At 40.4% G+C, this 18,014-nt stretch overlaps 1 protein-coding gene across 2 annotated transcripts in view; it reads left to right on the forward strand.

Annotated features, from left to right (window-relative positions):
* AFF3 (ALF transcription elongation factor 3) overlaps positions 1–18,014 on the forward strand; it is a 418,376-nt gene that overhangs the window by 250,975 nt on the left and 149,387 nt on the right. The gene's annotated exons all lie outside the window — the stretch shown is intronic.

Below are 18,014 nucleotides of genomic sequence, written 5' to 3' on the forward strand. Positions count from 1 at the left end.
TCCAAAATGTAACTGGCTTGTCCAAATGTGCTTTTGCATACCTCAGGCGACTCTGCTTGTGACGTGCTTGCAGAAACGGCTTCTTTCGCATCACTCTCCCATACAGCTTCTCCTTGTGTAAAGTGCGCTGTATTGTTGACCGATGCACAGTGACACCATCTGCAGCAAGATGATGCTGCAGGTCTTTGGAGGTGGTCTGTGGATTGTCCTTGACTGTTCTCACCATTCTTCTTCTCTGCCTTTCTGATATTTTTCTTGGCCTGCCACTTCTGGGCTTAACAAGAACTGTACCTGTGTTCTTCCATTTCCTTACTATGTTCCTCACAGTGGAAACTGACTGGTTAAATCTCTGAGACAACTTTTTGTATCCTTCCCCTGAAAAGCTATGTTGAATAATCTTTGTTTTCAGATCATTTGAGAGTTGTTTTGAGGAGCCCATGATGCCACTCTTCATAGGAGAATCAAATAGGAGAACTACTTGCAAGTGGCCACTTTAAATACCTTTTCTCATGATTTGATACACCTGGCTATGAAGTTCAAAGCTCAATGAGGTTACAAAACCAATTTAGTGCTTCAGGAAGTCAGTAAAAAGTAGTTAGGAGTGTTCAAATCAAGAAAATGATAAGGGTGCCCATACTTTTGCACCGGTCAAATTTTGTTTAAATGCAGATTGCACATTTTCTGTTAGTACAATAAACCACATTTGAATCCAGAAATATAACTGAGTCCATCAGTTATTAGATATATGAAACTGAAACACCTGTTGCAAAAACCAAAATTGTTATAAAGGAAAAAGGTTAACATTAATAGGGGTGCCCAAACTTTTACATATGACTGTATATTAAGCCCTGGAGAAGCTGCTGGGTTCATTGCTCTGCTATAAAGAGTCTGCACATAATGCAGGCTAGGCCAGTGAGAGTAACAATTAACGGGGCTGTCCAAAAGCAAACTAATTTTGCTACTAACTCCCTATCTATTTAGTCCCACAATCAAAGCTATTTTCTAATATACTTGCTTTAATTCTTCCCTACCATTCCTTAACTACACTGTCTAACAGCTATTGTATTTTTTTTTCTATTTCTGGTCTGATGATGATTCCTTTGAGTATCCCCAGTGTATGCTGGTATACTTAAAAGAAGCATCATCGGGGGCAGAGGCTGCAAGAACTGACGTAGCCCCTGTCCCCTCCATGAAACGAAACATCATCAGTGACGCTCGTTTCAGGGGCTGTGCTTCCCCTACTCGGTTCCTGTGCAATTTGATGTAAAAAAAAACAAAACGCTGTTCTTACCTACCCCGGGTACATTGGCGAGTCTTCGTCACTTTTCCCAGTATCTTCAATTTGCTGTGGCCCTGACGGCAAGATGTGTAAGTGCCTGTATTTCTGCACCTAGTACTTAGACACTAAATTGAATGAATCAAGATATTTTCTAGGCTGTGTGCCCACGTAAGTGTTTTTTAAGTGTTTTTACCAGCAAAAACACTTAAAAATCGCTCAAAAGAAGCATCCCATTCATTTTAATGCATTTTGCACTTTTTGTGCATATAGTGATATTTTTACGCGAAAAAACGCTTTGCGGTAAAAAAAACCGCAGCATGCTCATTAATTTTGCAGAAAAGTCCACGATTTTAGCTATTTTCTATGTGTCTGGGGACGCAAGGAAAAAAACGCATGAAAGCGCGCGTTTTTTGCGCCAAAAACGCGCAGAAAAAAACGCGCGTTTTCTGGGAAGGAGTCGGGTTTTCATGCAGACATTTTCTGCATACGTGGGCACATAGCCTAAATCTTTTGTTTCTACTTTTTAATAATTTGCTAATCAGTAAAATGTCCATCGATCCTGTGATTTCCACAATTCTGCGACCTTCTTGGTGTTGTAATTTCAGTTATGAAGAGGTTTATATACATGATATCTTTATATACAATATATCTAATGGTAGTCATTATTTCACAATGTTTTGCAGAATATCTTTCCTTTTTCCTTTTTATGTTGGTGCCATATGCTGTTTCCTCTAAGTTGTGTACTCTGGAAATGACCGAGTAAAAAATATCACACTGTACAGACAGATGAAACAGATGCAATGAATAAGGAGCCATAACCTATGTCTGTGTTAGATTTTAGATGGATTCTGATTAAAGCCTGAATACATTATTTTTTCCTCTACACTTTGCAGACAGGTATTGCAATTATAGGAATTGCTGACCCCATTAAGGCTGTAATAACAACTTGAAGCAATTTTCTTACAATTTTTTATATTTGCAAAATCAAATAAAAACGTTTTATGTATAAATTAAACCCTTAGTATGTTATAGTTACTCTTTTCTTTATTACAATATCTAGCTTTAAGATAAGACCAGTAACAAAGGAGGAAATTGGTATGTGCAGCCAGCCAGTTTTGTAGGTGAATAGCACAGTATTGCTGTACTCTCTGTTTTTACAGGTTGCCCATTGGACCCCCACAACATGTTCACAGTTTGTCAATAGACTGCCATGGCAGCCAGCAGGACCCTCTCTGCCATAATGGTTCTTCTGTGAAGCCCAGCCACAGCCTCCGTATTAGACTATAATTGTCACATATTTCCAATACTGCAAGTCTGGCAGTTTAAGTCCCTTATGTGAACTAAAGAAAACAAATAGTAAAGAAAAGTTTTTTAAAAAATATATATAGAAAAAAGAAACCTTAAAATTCTAATTAACACCCCATATTCTCAACTAAAAATAAAGAAATACCGTATTTTTCGGATTATAAAACGCACTTTTTTCCCCAAAAATTTTTGGGGAAAATGGGGGAGCGTCTTATAATTCAGATATACCTTACCAGCCGCGGTGGAGCAGGATCCCAGGGTCACTGCTGGAGGTGGTAAGGGTGGCACGTTGCTGCAGGCCGCAGGCTGGGATGAGGGGGTGTTCCGATGTGTGCCGCTGCGAGTGAAAATGGCTGCGGTGCTCTGTGGTGTGGGGGGGCGCTCCGCCGGCATTTTGTGAAAGCACAGAGCCACCCATATATCCAATACGGTGATGCGGTGGCCTCCATGAAAACGGTTGTCGGTAGGCGGCGCATGCTCAGATTGAGATCTCGACAACGAGATATCGGGATAAGAGATCTTGGCACCTGAGATCTCATTGCCGAGATCTCAATCTGAGCATGCGCCGCCCCCGGTGGCCTTTTCCCGGAGCCCCCGCACATCCTTTACTGCAGTGCGGTGCCCTCTGGTATAATATTATTTATCTCTAGCTGGGATAAAGGGGTGTTCCGATGTGTGCCGCTGCGGGTGGAAACGCTGCAGTGCTCTGTGGTGCGGGGGGCTGCGCCAGCATTTTGTGAAAGCCAGGAGCTACCTGCATATCCATTATGGCAATGCGTTGGCCTCCGGGAAAATAGCCGCCAGGGGCGGCACATGCTCAAACTGAGATCTCGACAACAAGATCTTGGGAGCCGAGATCTTGGCACCCGAGATCTCGTTGCCGAGATCTCAATCTGAGCATGCGCCGCCCCTGTGGCCATTTTCCCAGAGCCCCCGCACATCCTTTACTGTGATGTGGTGGCCTCCTGTATAATATTATTTATCTCTAGCTGCTCTGAGATCTGAGATAGCTGTAGGCATTTTAACAAAGGGCCAAGCAACAACATAAAAATATTTAGACAAAGGGCATATTTACACAATGTCCCAAGGAATGCTCATTTCCCGATTATCATCCAGTCTAAACAGGCTGTTAATCACCCGACAAACAAACAAAATGCTTGTTCATCAGGTGAAATAATTTTTTTGTTTGGTTAAAAATCATACTTCTTGGCTGCACATAGTCCTGTTAACAGAGTATGTGCGCCAGGAACGGTGGTATTCTATATGCATAGAATAGTTAACTACTAATCATTCTATGCGTATGGAACTGCAGTTGACATTGTCCAAACAGGCTTATCACCCGGAAGCCTGTTTTTACTTTCCTGACCAGGACAATTTTTCTCAATTCTTACCAGTGTCACTTTATGAAGTAATAACTCTGCAACACTTCAATGGTTTCCATTGATTCTGAGACTTTTTTCTCGTGACATATTGTTCTTCATGATAATAGTAAAATTTGTTTGCCACAACTTTCATTCATATATCAAAATATTGGAATTTGGCCAAAGTTTTGAAAATTTCACAATTTTCAAACTTTTTATGTTAAACCAGAGAGTTGTAGCACACAAAATTATTCAAGAATAAAATTTCCAATATGTTTACTTTACACCAGCAACATTTTTTAAACATATTTTTTTCTATTAGAGGAGTTAAAGGTTGATCGGCAATTCTCATTTTCCCAACAAAATTTACAAAACCATTTTTTTACGGACTACATCACATTTGAAGTGACAGACAATACCCAAAAGTGACACCATTCTAAATACTGCACCCCTCAAAGTCCTCAAAAACATATTCAAGCTATTTAGTAACTGTTCACGTACGTCACAGGAATTAATGCAAAGTGGTAGAAAAAAATGAACATTTTACTTTTATTCCCAAAAATTTTACTTTAGCCCCAAATATTTTATTTTCACGAGAGAATCAGGAGAAAATGGATCACAATATTTGTTGTTCAATTTCTTCTGAGTACGTGGGGAAAAACTACTGTTTGTGCTCACGGCAGGGCTCGGAAGGGAAGAGCACCAATTGACTTTTGGAGCTCAAAAATTATCTGAAGTAGTTAGTGGACACAATGCCATGTTTGCAGAGCCCCCAATGTGCCTAAACAGTGGAAAACCCCAACAGCTGATCCCATTTTGGAAACTACACATCTTGATGAATTCATATATATACATAGCTGTGCAGTGAGCATTTTTAACACTCAAGCAATTCACAGAATTATATAATATTGGGCTGAGTCAATGGAAAGTTACCATTTTTTCCACTAAAATATTACGTTGGAATCAAGTTTTCAATTTTCAAAAGGGATAATAAGAACAAATAAATCACAAAATGTTACACAATTTCTCCTGAGTATGCCAATACCTGATATGTGGTCAAAAACTACTTTTAAGGCACAGTGCAAAGCTCCAAAGGGTAGGAGCGCCATATTATATTGCACAGGAATGATTTGAGTGTGCCATGTCACATTGGCAGAGCCCCTGAAGTGCCAGAACAGCAGAACCCCCATAAATCACCTCATTTTACAAACTACACCTCTCAATGAATTCAACTAGGCATGCAGTGATCAAATTGACATCACGATGTGTCACAGAACCTTATACCATTGAGCAGTGAAAAAAAATATATATTTTCAGCACAAAAATGTTGTTTTTGCCCCAGATTTCACATTTTCACATAGGAAGTGGGTAAAAATGGCACCAAAATTTGTCCCACAATTTCTACTAAACGTACCAATACCCAAAATGTACTGCTTAGCCGTACAGAGAGGAATGGAGCGCTATTTGCTTCCTGCAGCGCAGATTTTCCTAGATTTTCTTAGAATAGTTTGTGGACTTCATATACAGATCCCCTAATTGCTAGAAGAGAAGAATCCCCCCTCAAGTGAACCCATTTTGGAAATTATACCCTTTGGGAATTTATCTACAGGTGTATTGACAATTTTGACTCCATGGGTGTTTTCCAGAAACAAGCAGCGGTGGATGTTGCAGAGTGAAAATTGCAAACTGCCGTTTTAGAGATGAGTATGACCAGTACCTTATAGTGACCAGTACGCTGTAGTCACCAGTACTCTAGACAGGCTCAAATTGCTTAAGAAATGTCAAACATGTGAACGCTATATGTGGTTTAAGCACACTGTGGGGTTAAGAAAGGAGACGGGTATTTGGATTTGGGAGCCTAGAATTTGGGGAATTTCTTTTGAGGGGTGAGGAGCCATTTCGCTTTTCAAGAGCCATTGTACTACCAGTAATGTGAAAGACCCCTATATTTCTGTCAACAGATGACAGACAATGGGAAATGGGTAAACATGGCACCAAAATTTGTCACACAATTTCTGCTGAATGCAATACTCCATATGGAGGGAAGAAGCACTATTTGACTCTTCGAGAACAAATTATCGAAGAATAGTTTGTGGGCTCCATATAAAAAAAACCTAAGTGCCAGAGGAGCAGAATCCACCCTCAGAAATTATACCCCTATGGGAATTTATTTACAGCTGTAGTGACAATTTTGACTCCATGGCTGTCTGACAGAAACAAGCAGCAGTGTATATTGTTGAGTGAAAATTGCAAATCTGCCAGTGTAGTGCCTAGAACATTGTAGTACCCAATTCATTGTGCCCAGTTCATGCTTCTGGAGACATGCACCTGTAAATTAAGCGTGCTCTCATCACAATAGAAATGCCAAATTTGGATGCTAACTGCGGTTTAGGCACACTGTGTGATTAAAAAGGGAGGGGGGCATTTGGAAGCGCAGGATTAGCTGTATTTCTTTTGGGGGGCAAGGAGCCATAGGGCTTTTCCAGAGCCTTTGTACTACCAGTAACTTGAAAGCCCCCTATATTTCCATTGACAGATGACCCACCTGAGTCGGGGCTTGCTTTTTTTGTGGATTGAGTTGAAGCTTTTGTTGGGATGATTTTACATAACATTTGGGGATGACATTTATCTTGCACTTTATGCTGAGCACTTACATTGCGGTTTCCTTCCAAATCTCCAAATGTCATGATTAGATGAAAGCCCCCGACTAATCCATTTACTATAATGAGGCAGCAAAGTTACTCTGGACTCTGTCTGCCCTTTGTTCTGTTGTTTTCAGATGTGCACAAAACTGTGACCTACCGTACTTTTATGCACACTTAACCCCTTTACCCCGAAGCCAGTTTTCACCTTCCTGACCAGGCCAATTTTTTCAATTCTGACTTTATGAGGTAATAACTCTGGAACACTTCTGTGATTCAGAGACTGTTTTCTCATGACATATTGTACTTCATGTTAGTGGTAAAAGTTGTCTCATAAACTTGCGTTTACTTGTGAAATTATCCGAAATTTGGTGAAAATTTTGAAAATGTTGCAATTTTCAAACTTTTAATTTTTATGCCCTTAAATCAGAGAGTTATTTCACACAAAAAAAGTTAAGTTAACATTTCCCACATGTCTACTTTACATCAGCACAATTTTTGAAACATATTTTTTTTTTATTTTAAAAGTTGACCAGCGATTTCTCATTTTTCCAACAAATGTACAAAACCATTTTTGGGGGGTCACTTGACATTTGAAGTGACTTTGAGGGGTCTGTATGACAGAAAATACCCAAAAGTGAAACATTTCTAAACACTGCACCCCTCAAGGTGCTCAAAACCACTTTCAAGAAGTTTATTAACTGGAGCAATGTGGAAGGTTAAAATTAACATTTAACTTTTTTCCACAAAAAATTTACTTTAAACCCAGGTTTTTATTGTCACAAGGGTAGCAGGAGAAAATGAACCCCAAAAATTGCTGTGGAATTTCTCCTGAGCATACTGATACCCCATATGTGATGGAAAACTACTGTTTGGGCACACGGCATGGCTCAGAAGGGAAGTAGCGCCATTTGAATTTTTCAATGCCAAATTTGCTGGAATCATAAGCGGTTGCCATGTCACGTTTGGAGAGCCCCTGATGTGCCTAAAGAGTGGAAACCATCAACAAGTGACCCCATTTTGTAAACTAGACCCCTCAAGCAACTTATCTAAATTTGTGGTGAGCACCTTGAACTCCCAGGTGCTTTACAGAAGTTTATAACATTGAGCCATGAAAATAAAAAATCTAATCTTTCCCACAAAAATGTTCTTTTAGCCCCAATTTTTTTATTTTCACAAGTGTAACATGCAAAAGTGGCTGGAATAATTAGTGGTGATGAGTAGTGATGAGTGAGTATACTCGTTGCTCAGGTTTTCCCGTGCATGCTCGGGTGTCCTCCGAGTATTTCTGGTGCTCGGAGATTTAGCTTTCATCGTCTCAGCTGTATGATTTGCGACTTGTATACATGCTGAATACATGTGGGAATTCCCTAACAAAAAAGTGAATATATAATCCCTTTAAAAAAACACTTTATTTCATTAAATATAAAAACACCATTTTCCCAGTGAAAAAATGGCCAATGCCAAAATATAGAATTACACCTAGACTGAGATGCTGCAAAGCCCTGGGATAAGCCTTTCTGATACCTTCCTATCCGTGGAGGTTGGCACCCTAGGGATCCCGATATTTTGGCATCCCCACTCAGCTAGGACTATCCCTTGCTGCCCTGCCGGTCCCTGATATCACAGGTATGAAAACAATGATCGATACTGCAGAGATGAATGGTAAAAGTGCCCTAGAGCTACTGCAAACAATCCGAGAAAAAGATTAATTTAAAAGCAAATTACCACATCATGACATAAAAAGGTCCACCATGTTGCAATGTATGTGCCCTAACATTGGAGCATACATATAGATTAGAAAAATGGCCACTTATCATGTGTGGAGTCACCCCAACGCGTTTCCCCGCACCAGTGGTTCATCAGGAGGCATAGAGGATACAAGTGATGTCCATCATATCAGATACCGAGATACAAAAACATACAAAATACTCACCAAAGGTAGATAGATATACAAGGAAGGGTAGGAATGTACAACCCAAATGGGAATAGGACAATGTGGAAAGCATCATACCAAAAAACAGCATGCAACAATCTCCAGCAGCAGCAACAATCTCCACCAAGGAGCTAGGAAGTAAAGCTTTCACTGGCGAGGAAGAGAAGGTCTGGCCAGGTTTTATAAGCTGTGAGATGGAGCTGCAAGTTTCTAACCAGCATAGAAAGGGTCGTTAACTTCTTCAGCTCCAGAGGAAGCAAAATCCTAAATGGAAGGTGTGCGTTTCACAATATGTAGTGATTTTCTAAACCCAGATATCCCAGGAGGACGTAACCCACTCCGTGACGCTTAATAACTCTTTCTGGGAAAATGGAAAACAAAAAACAGCAATTCTGCCACAATTTATTTATGTTTAAATTTAGTACCCCAATAATTCATGAAAAGCAGCTCTAAATACTATGGTTCTTTATTCTATATGTTAGTAAAAGTATGGCAATACCAAATTAAAGGAGTATTCTCAAGTTGTTTCTTGAGCAGTTCGTATTTATGCAGTCTCCTTACTTTACTTCAGGCTTATATCAGGCGTGGCATTCCTTCTTGAGTCTCTGATAAGCAGAGCTGTAGTTTTAATAGACCTATAAAGCTAAGCACAAGTTCTACTGCAAGACATTCAACTATCACTGGTTTCTTCTGGAGTGTGTTCAGTGCTATCAATGTATTTACACAAAAAAAATGCACAGTGTTCTGGACAGTGAGAGGAGAACAGAGAGTTGTAATTAGCAGAGGTGCTCTGAAGGCTGCTGGGCTACTGATATATAACTGCATCTTCAGAAGATGAGAGGGAGCAGAAGGGAGGTGAGCAGCTGTATAATGCAGAGATAACACCTATCCTGTAATGCAGCTACTGTGCACTCTCTGCCAGGGTCTGGAGGCCAAACTTCATGGAAATCAGCTGTACACTATAAGGCCGGTTTCACACGTCCTGATATTTCCGGTACCGGAAAAAACGATACCTGAGATATCCGTGTCCGTGTGTCTGTGTGTCAATTTGTCACATTCGTGTGGCATCCGTGTCCGTGTGTACCATCCATGTGTGATCTGTGTGCTGTCAATATGCTGTCCGTGTATTGAAACAATTTGCTTCAATGTTAACCCTGTGACTTTTAAAACGCACACGGATGGCACACGGATGCCATCCGTGTGCGGTACGTATTAACACAGAACACAGACTCATTGACTTGTATGGGTCCGTGTGATCCGTGCTGTCGCTCAAAATCAGACATGTGAGCGTGTTTTGCACTCGGACACACGGACATTTGAATGAGTCTACGTGTGTCAGTGTCTCGTGAGAAAACTGTCACCACACGTAGCGGAGACAATGACGCTTGAAACCGGCCTCAAAGATAACAGCTCTCAGAGCAAAACAATGACAGTGAATTTTATACTTCCTAATTTTCATGCTATATAACTAATTAAATCATATTAAGAACTTGAGAATATTCTTTAATATAGTTTTTATAGATTAGTCCTTCTGCACAGGGAAACCCCCAATTTTTAAAAAAAAGTACCCATAATTTGAGAGCAACTTTTTTTTTAGGTTTGCAGAATTGTATGGCTCCTTGTTTTTTTTTTGGTTTTTTTTGCTGTTGTTTTTTTTTTTAAAGACAAGCTGTAGTTCTTCGTACCATTTGAGGTACTGTATATGCCACTCAGATTTTTTTTTAATTTAATTCTTTTGTGATGCAGTATGAATAAAAAAAACAGCACAGTGCTCAGTGATCGGTATAATAGACAAGTTAACTTTATTCTGCAGTTCGATGTGATTATGGCAATACCAAATTTACAACTTTTCTTATGTTGTACTACTTTTGCATAATAATTTTTTTTTGGTGGAAAGAGTTTTTTAATCACTTTTTTTTTTAGCAGTGGTATTATAAAACCATCAATTCTGACATTGTTTTTTTTGTTTTCCCACCACATTTATAATACAGAATAAGTAAACAAATATTTCATAGAACAGGTCAGACTCATCACAATTGTCAGAATATTAACTTTGCATTATTAGTTATATCCCCGCCGCCTCTTCTGATTAGTAGTTCCGAAACGTCATTGTTGCAGTGTGACGCACGCATGACCTTGTAATGGACATACTAATCAGAACAGACAATGAGGATGCCCGCATGCTAGCAGTGGTTCGCAGGGCTCCAAATGTGCAGATAAGGACTACCAACGTGGCCGTTGAACAAAGGTCCTCTTAATCATTTTGCTAAACTTTAAACTTAGATTTGAGAAGTTTTTGAGAGTGAAAGATCAGTACAGGGAGACAAAACATAACTGAAAAATGGAAAAAGAGTGATTTTACTCTAATAAGATATATTACAAAGCTTACAAATTTATTATCTTCACTTGTACTGTCAATTTATAAAAGAAAAAGTGCAGTTACAATTTACGTATATGGTCTAAGATTGCTTAGGCGATAAGCAATTCTACAAGTATTTGCCAGTTTCTGAGTCAGGACCTGAGAGTATGTATGATTTATGCGTGTTCCTGGGCAGAGCCCAACTAGAAGGTACAGCCTCACTCCATACACTTGTATAGAGCGAGGTCGAACCCCGACTAGTGACGTTGCCGTCCAATGGGCTCCATACAAGTGTATGGAGCGAGGCCGTGCCCACTAGTCATCTTCTGGCTGGGAGTATGCATAACGCATACATCACGGCAGTTCCCGGTTCAGAAATTGACGAATCCCCGCAGTGCACCGTATGTGTGCTTGGGATTCATAAGTCTGTAGTCGCACAGAGTGACTGCAGACTTATCATTTTAGACTGGACAACCCTTTTAACCTAAGACGTAAATGTAGGGAAGAACCATGGTTCAGTTTCAATGCTTGCCTAAAAGCATGTAGCAGAATGCTGTTCTAGTGCTCCCTTGAGTTCTAAAACAGCAAACTAGAAAAAGGAGTCTCTTGATTGTAAAAATAAAGGTTTTAATTTGTTGGGAACAGGTCCAAATAATAATAAGACTTGATATCATTCCCAGCAAAACATATGGAATATGGAATGGTTGCATTAAGCAACTGAGCAGATGGAGAAAAAAACTGAGCCTTAAGGCGTTAATGTATTCGTTAATGTATTCATATGTGATTTGTAGAAATAAGATCGGTCATGCTAAATGAAATCCTATGTGGACATTTTTTACAATGTAAATGACCCTCAAGTCAGGAACTAAATTGGTGAGGAGAAAGAAAAAACCTTTGAGAACACAGTGTGTGTTTATTTAGGTTATTTTAGAAATCTCCTTGGCTCAGAAAGATTGAATCAGCCCTTTGACTGAATTCCTGTCTGATTCATGGAGTGGTTTATCCAAGGCAGTGTTAAAGTAAACTGATGCAGGCACAAGACATCATTTGTCTAGTTTCAGCCAGATAGTGTGGGATTAAAGTGTCAGACATGAGCTCACATCACCTCTTTAAAACCTTTGCTTTTTTGTGACGATTTAAAGCCAAAATGTAAAAATTAAAGTGTGCATGTTGTTAGATTTTTTGGCATAAATGAGTAATATATGTGACTATATTATTAAAGAAAATTATATCGTTGTCCACTTTTAGCAGCCTGGATTTTCTCCTGACATGTCTGCAGCCTTTGTATATGTTTACAAACCATTCAAAGGGATTTCCAGGTCTGAACTAAATTTCAAATCACACTTTAAGGATGCCATTTAATTGCCATATTGTATACTATTAGTCATGTGATCTGACAATTAGGGGAATCCTGACCATGAGCATATTGCACAAGGTCAGGATTTACCAATCTGCAGTTACATCGAATGACTGCAGAAAGTTAGCACAAACTCGGAGGACACTTTTTAGTACATATTCAACAGAGAGAAGGAAGAAGCTTAGCAGACTTTTTTTTTCCACGTCATCTGTATGCAGCCCAGATTGTGAGAGCAGAAACATACCCCATTTCCTATACCATTCTACAACATTCTCTCATTCAGTACTCCCCACAGTAAATCACACCAAAGCGACACAAAGATCAATGCGATACATGTCATGTCTATTCCTGACCCTAAGCAGTTAAATCATATGAGCCTCAAATCTGTGCTGTTAGTTTATGATAATCAGCAATGTTAGGCCGGGGTCACACCGGCAACTGCAATGCGAGAAACTTGCGCGAGTCTCTCGCCTCAATACCCGGAATACCTGGCACTGCCGCCGGCACTCGGGATCGGAGTGTGCGGCTGCATGTATTTCTATGCAGCTGAGTGTTCCGGTCCTGGCTAATATATATGGTGTACACTACCAATAATATATATATACGAAATCAAGTGCTGGCCTCAAAATCCAGAAACTAACAAAAGAGCATAGATATACTCATTACACGCTGCACATCAAAATACAGGAAACATTATCTTTATTACAAAACTGAAAATAAAAACCAACAAAGGCATACAAATAAACAGTGGCTCAAATGGGATCAAGATGGAGAGATTAGCTCTTTTGGGGAGGACCGGGTCAGGAATTGTGGTTGTACAGGAAACCATTCTTCTCTTTCCCTTCCCTTGGATGATCTTGATGAACACGTCTTTTTTTCAACCATATTAACTATACAACAGATAAATATAAATAAAAAAGAGAAACGACTAAACCAAAGCCCAAGGACTCTGCTCATGGTACAGCAGACAAGACCACCTAACACAGTGTAAAAAATATATGATGAAAAATCTTTCATACCATTTCATTCACAGGAATAGTGCTATGTACAAAAAGACAATAAATATATAGGGCCCAATTAATCAAGACCAGTGCTTTTCATGTTGGTCTTGATGAGGGGATGGGCTGGACCAGTGGCATAACTACAAAGTTATGAGCCCCGGTGCGAACTTTCAAATGGGGCCCCCCCACCCCGGGCTGCCACTAGGAATTTTGGGGCCCCATACTGGCAAAATTTTCGGGGCCCCCTTGAGACCAGCCCAGGCTCCATGCCTCGAACTGTCCACAGCCCCACCGCTCCCATAACTTCACCTCAACATACCCCACATAAAGAATGAAAGGAGCGGAGGGCAGGTGTCTGACTTGCTACACCATAGAATATAATGTCGCCCCCCCATAATATATAACACAGCCTCCCCATAGAATATAATGTACCCCCAATGGTATATAACACAGCCGCATAGTATATAGCACAGCACCACATGGTATATAGCACAGCCCCGCATGGTATACAGCCCCCCATAGTATACAGCACCCCTCATGGTTTACAGCACCGCATGGTACACAGCACAGCACCCCCATGGTATATAGCACCGCATGGTATACAGCACCACATCGTATATAGCCCCCCATGGTATACAGCACAGCACCCCTATGGTATACAGCTCTGCATGGTATACAGCCCCCCATGCTATACAGCACAGCACCCCCCATGGTATACAGCCCCCCCGAGAATGGCCCCACAGTCCTGGCTGTACTCACTGTTGCATAAAAAAACACTTTCCTCACCTTCTCCTCATGCCCGCGCTGCTCCTGGCTCCTGTCTCCTGCTCTGCCTGATACACAGTGAGTGCGCAATGACGTCATCGCGCACTCGCTATGTCAGAGGCAGAGCGGGGAATGATTGAAGAGGGAGGGTCATCTGACGCTCTCTCCTCCATCATTGCTTTGAACTGTACCGGCACCATAGACGCCGGTATAGTTCAATGCGGCAGCGGGGGGAGTCAGCGCTGACTTGGTGCCTTTCTGACCCCCCTCCCGCCCAGCCTGCCCCGCCGCTGGGGCCCAATGCAGGCCCCCTCTGCTCATCGGGCTTCATATGCCAGTCAGGGCATTAATGCCCTGACTGGTGGCCCTGGGGCCCTGGCTCCTAAGCGCTCAGGGGCCCCATCGCAGCTGCGACCTCTGCGACCGCGGATGTTACGCCCCTGACAAGTGTCATGGGCCACACCAAAAATCTCACTCCAGTTCTGTATTGATATTTATGGCATAGAGAATGCCACAGCTCTTTAACAATTAGATGAGCCATGGCGTCATGACCCTGCTGCGCCCCCTTCCTGCCCTAGCTTCATCTATTTTGTCATAGTTGGGAGAAACAGGAGTGAAAATGCCAAAAGTTGCACAAATTTGACGTAACTCCAAGTTGTGCCCAAATTTCATGACTTTTTAAAACTTTTACAGTGGAATTCTGGTGTGAAAGCTTTGATGAATTAGGCCAATAAAATGCAGCATAAGGTAAAAAAGCCTAATTCCAGGGAAGTATCACTTATTGCGCTGCTTGGTGCAGTTTTCATAGAATTCCTGTTTTGCCTGACATAGATGTAGAAGAGCTAAGTCTTCTGCTATGTGAACACCCTGTAGACCGCTTACTGGTAGCTTCCTGTGGACATTGTGCATTGTTGGCAAGCTGCTACTGGTAGGGGCAGGGTTAGCCACATTAAACTAACTGCTCTCCTGCTGATAAATCACTGTATTGAAACTACAGCACACAGCCTAATAAGTGACATGCCTAGAATCTGGCTATTATGCCCTATATTATGCTACTTTTTAGATAAAATAGCAAGAACCTGCTGACGGATTCTCTTTAATGACATTTTTTTTTTAAATGTTAAGTACTAAAATAAGATTATTTTCCTTATGTATACTCCTTTCTCTGGGTAGCAATACAATCCTTCCTTGCAGTTCATCCATCTACGCATTTCCCTGCTTAAAACTGCAATTACCGTATATGACACTTTTTAAGCACTGTAGAAATAAAATACAATAGTCTAGGAAAATGTCTTACTGTCTGACTGCAAGGTTTTCTGAATTTTTTTTATTTGCCTAAGCCTTATTATCTCTTTGACTAGATCATCAGAAAAGCAAAACAATTTTTACATTTATATTTGCTAAATGAATATGGTAGTACAGATTTATTGCACCTATCAAAGCTAATGGCATTGTATTTTGCTTGCTTGATATTTAAAAATTATTTTATGGTGACACAACAAAGAGAAAATAACTCAGGAATCTTCCAATAACTTATGCAACGTGAGGCTGAAATTCACTGTATTTACTGACAGAACCATGGTCCATCGTCTTTTTTATAATGAACAAGTAATGACAGTAAATTGAGGGTTGTGGAGCTGAAAACAGATAAAACTACAAATGTTATTGATGTTGTATCGTGATGTTCTATCAACCCAAGGTTCCTATATGTGAAAAAAAAGATAACTGGGAGGTTCACGCGGGCCTAGAAAACTGGTCATCTCATCATCTTTCCTTTGCTCTCGCCTTTCTCTTAAGCCTCTTTCATACATGTGTTTCGCGCACATATTCTATCCGCATTTTTCATGTACAGACACAAAGCATTAAAATCTATGCTGCCATTCACATGTACGCGTTTTTTCAAGGACTGTATGTCTGTGCATAATTCACAGAGACATGTCCATTTTTGTCTGACAGCACAGATGGAAATTAACAATACAAATGTATGGGTTCGTGAAAAACTGTTGTCTGTCTTTAACATTGCAAAGGAAAGGAGAAGCTTTGTAATTTATTTATTTATCCATATGTGAAATGCACTGATGAAATCCTGATGAGACGAATGCAAAACACTGATGATACCAACATCATTTTTTTTCTGTATGTAAAAACCACAGACGTTTGAATGAGGCCTTACTATGCATTTACAAGTGACTGCAGCGTCTAAACACAAGCTGATTGGCAGTCATTAACCCCTGCATGACATGCACCGTATATGTACGGCGCAGCGAGAGGTGCGTTACTGCAAAGCGACATACATATACTGAGTGACGATCACACGGCCTCACGCAGAGGGGTCCACCGCAAACAAATGCGGGTGTCAGCTCTGTATGGGAGCTGGCACCCTGCAGAATCGCCCATGATCAAAGATAATACCAAACCCCTATGATGTCGCTGTCAATAGTGACAGCGACATCGATCAGCATTGCAGAGGGAGGGAACACTCTCTGCTCTCATTGGCACAACGCGATTGTGATATGCCTATGGTGACCCCAGGACGAAAGATGGTCGCAGGGTCACCCAATGATGGTGGCCTGTAAGCTGCTGCTGCTTAGAGCATGAGCTGGCATGCCTCCTTCCTCATTTTGAAATGCATCAGCGATCAGGGCTACGAAAGTTGATGTGCCATCACAGGACAAGGTTAAAAAGTTAAAAAAATAGTAAAAAAAAAAAAAAATTCACAAGATAAAGAACAGAAAATATATTAATCCAGTAAATACATTTATGCAAAAACAAAAATAAACAAAAAAAGTACACATATTTGTCATTACACCGCCTGGAACGACCCGACCTATAAAACTGTCTCACTAGTTAACCCCTTCAGTAAACAACATAAAAATAAAAAAAGTAAACTATGCTTTCTCATCATACCACCGAACAAAAAGTGTAATAAAATGTAATCAAAAAGACGAATATAAATAAAAATGGTGACTCTTGAAATGTCATTTTGTCCCTCAAAAAATAAGCCATACAGCTCCACCAGGGAAAAAATAAAAAAGTTATAAAATAATTATTTTTTTCTATGAAAGTGTCTATTGTGTAAAAGCGCCAAAACATAAAATAACTGTATAAATGTGGTATCACTGTAATCGTACTAACCCGAAGAACAAAAGCTGCTTTATCAATTTTACAGCATGTTGAACGACATAAAAAAAAATTCCTGCATTACTCGGATTTGTTTGCGAATAGAAAGCGATCAAAAAATGTCATGTGTCCGGAAATTGTACCAATAAGAATGTCAACTGTCCCACAAAAAACAAGCCCTCATATGACTCTGCCAAAATATGGAAAAATTATAGCTATCTAAATATGGGGATGCAAGAACTTGTTTTTGCATTGAAAGTGTCTTTTAGTGTGTGACAGCAGCCAAACATAAAAAATATAAATCTGGTATCGCTGTAATCGCACTGACTCAAAGAATAAGGTCCCTTAATTACTTAAACAGCATGAGGAATAGCGTAAAAAACTAAATAAATCCAATTCTTTACCTGCAGTTGATTAGCTCATTCTGCCTCTCAAAGATGGCAGTAAGGCTCAGCTCACATTTATCTGCGTTCTACACAGAATGCTTACACCTGGGTATCCATGTAAATCTTTGAAATGTGTGATTCATAAAGAACCCTGGCAGAAGATTCCCTATAATGAGGCAGATGGATGTGCTGTGGACTCTATCTGGCCTGTGATCCGGCCTTTTTAGGATTGTATAAAAGTGCGGTCTGCCACAGTTCTGTGTACTTGTGAAAAGAAGGACATAGCTGAACAGAGGCCAGACGGAGTCTAGAGTAACTCTGCTGTTTCATTTTAGTGAGTGGCTCCCTGGGGGGTTTTCATCTGAATCACGTCACTCAGAGATTTTGATAGAAACCCCGATATAAATGCTCAGCGTAGAGCGCAGGATATATGTGATCCCAGGTTTTATGTAAAATGTTCCCAATAAAAGCTTCAATTCAATCCATACAAAAGCAAGCACCCC

Source organism: Dendrobates tinctorius, unplaced genomic scaffold (assembly GCF_039654945.1).
Source record: "Dendrobates tinctorius isolate UK_male_01 unplaced genomic scaffold, ASM3965494v1 ptg000117l, whole genome shotgun sequence".
In the NCBI taxonomy this organism is placed as follows: domain Eukaryota; kingdom Metazoa; phylum Chordata; class Amphibia; order Anura; family Dendrobatidae; genus Dendrobates; species Dendrobates tinctorius.